The sequence below is a fragment of the Octopus sinensis genome, linkage group LG9 (genome assembly GCF_006345805.1).
Source record: "Octopus sinensis linkage group LG9, ASM634580v1, whole genome shotgun sequence".
NCBI classification, from domain to species: domain Eukaryota; kingdom Metazoa; phylum Mollusca; class Cephalopoda; order Octopoda; family Octopodidae; genus Octopus; species Octopus sinensis.
Window position 1 is genome coordinate 84,711,480 of NC_043005.1, and position 2,500 is coordinate 84,713,979.

Genomic DNA, 2,500 nt, shown 5'->3' on the forward strand with positions numbered 1-2,500 from the left:
TTATAACACCAAAGATGAACTGAAGGCAAGGATTATGGCAGCATTCACCAGTTTAATAAGAAGACCATCCAGAAGACTTGCAGGATATTCTAAATTTGCCTGGAGGCCATGGTTAAAGCCAATGGCGATTTCATTGAATAAATTTACTCTTTAGTATTCCAAGATATTTTTATGTAATTTTGGTAAATATATCTGTTTAAATGAGATGTCAGTGTTATTTTCCTTTTTGCATAATTTAGAAACAGTTTATTCACCACACCCTGTACATATCTATCTATCTATCTATCTATCTATCTATCTATCTATCTATCTATCTATCTATCTATCTATCTATCTCTCTCTCTCTCTCTCTCTCTCTCTCTCTCTATATATATATATATATATAATATATATATATATATATATATATGCATATGAATGTATGTATATGTATATAGATAGATGGACATAGAGACAAATAGAGGGATGATGCACACAAGATAGATATTTGGATAGATGAATAACCTGACAGATAGATATATTGTTATTAATGTTGTTGTTGTTGGTGGTGGTGGTGGTGAAATTGATTCAATTAGATTGATAGATGGAAAGCTGTTAAAGTAAAGAAATAAGTACGTATATAAATAGATAGAGAGATAAGAAGGTGTGTGTGTGTTTGAAGTATAGGCATGTGTGTGTGTGCCTGTGAGAGACGTCAGCACCAGCAGCAATAATTCACAATTTCAGACACTTGAGAATAGCAAAATTCTTTAATATTTCCTCATGGTGTTCTTATAAATCAGTTTTTCTTGACAGAAGAAGAAGAAAAAGAAGAACAACAGCAGCAATGACAACAGTAACAGCAGCAACAACAACAACTACAACAACAACAATGATGACAACAACAAGAGCAGCAGCAACAATGATGACAACAGCAACAACGACAGGGAGGAATTACTTTGTGGAAAGTTTTGAGGAGAGGGAGGAAGGGTGGAATTAGTTCATGGAATACTCCGAGGAGGGGAGGAATTACTTCCTGGAATGTTCTGGGAAGGGGAGGAATTTCTTCATGGAAAGTTCCGAGGAGGGGGAGGCATGGAAAGAATTACTTCCTTGTGAGTTGCTATGAAGGTGAGGAATTGCTTCCTGGAAAGTTTCGAAGATGGGAGGAATTACTGGAAGGTTCCGTGTTGGGGATGAATTACTTCCTGGAAAATTCAGAGGAGTCGGAAGTAATTACTTCCTGGATAGTTCCGTGTTGGAGATGGGTTAATTCTTCCGAGGATTTATTTCCGGAAAGTTCCGCTGATTTGATTCCTGCAACGTTCCGAGGATTTATTTCCTTGAATTATTTCCCGGAAAGTTCCGAGGAATTCATGCAAAGTTCCGAGGGTTTACTTCCTGTAAAGTTCCGGGGAATTACATCCTGGAAATTTCCGTGAATGGAAAGTTCCGAGGAAATTTATGGAAAGTTCCAAGGACTTACTTTTTGGAAAGCTCCGATTAATTAATTCATGGAAAGTTCCGATGATTTACTTCTTGGAAATTTCCGTGGGTGGAAAGTTCCGAGGAAATTCGTGGAAAGTTCCAAGGATTTACATCCCAGAAAGTTCTGAGTAATTAATTCATGGAAAGTTCCTCCTGGAAACTCCCGAGGAAGGGGAATGATTACTTCCTGGAATGTTCCGAGGTTGAGAGGAATGGCCTCCTGGAAAAATCCGAGGAGGGGAGGAATTACTTCCTGGAAAGTTTTGAGGAGGGGAAGAATCACTTAATGGAAGTTTCCGTGCTAGGGAGCAGTTAATTCCTGGGTAGTTCCGAGGAATTGCTACAAAATCTCAGAGTCTGAATCCCCATTAGATGAGTCAAAATGATTAGAAAAGTCTGAGCCTGAATCAATATCTCTCGATTCAGTAGCAGCAGAAAGTTTTCCAGAAAGTTCTCTATCTTACTTTTCCAGGAAGTTCCCTTCGGACTTTTCGAGGATGTCCTCCCTCCTCTCAACTACACCTCCTTGGTGTCTTCCAAGAAATCAGCCTTTCTCGGAACTTTCCAGGAAGTCTTTCCTCCCCGTCCTGGAGTTTTCCAGGAAGCCCTCCTCTTCAGACTTTTCCAGGACTTCAACTTCGGACCTTTCCTGCAAGTCCTTCCTCCTTTCAAACTCTCTCTTTCGAGTTTTCCAGAAGTTCCTATCCTCGGATGTTCTAGGAAGTTCTTCCCTTCCTTAGAGTTTTCCTGGCAAATCCCTATCCTCGGTCTTTTCCGGGAAGTCTTTCTTACACGTTCTTGGAGTTTCCCAGAAATTCGCCCACCTCGAACTTTTCCAGGACATCTTTCGTCTCCCTCCTTGTAGTTTTCCAAGAAGTCCCCCTTCTCGGACTTCTCAGCCCCCTGTAGCCATTGTTTGGGGGTCACTTTCAATGCCCTCAATGCCACAAATCTGTCTCTTTCTCTCGTATGAGTCTTGTCAGCTACCTCCACTCTCATGAGAAAGAATGTGCAGGAGGGGGTGGAAGATGAA

At 40.5% G+C, this 2,500-nt stretch overlaps 1 long non-coding RNA gene across 1 annotated transcript in view; it reads left to right on the forward strand.

The window, feature by feature from the left end:
* Positions 1-2,500, forward strand: part of LOC118764894 — a 20,435-nt gene that overhangs the window by 12,039 nt on the left and 5,896 nt on the right. The window contains exon 3 of the long non-coding RNA XR_005000730.1: positions 1,100-1,110. This is a non-coding gene — a long non-coding RNA (uncharacterized LOC118764894). The remainder of the gene's footprint in view (positions 1-1,099; positions 1,111-2,500) is intronic.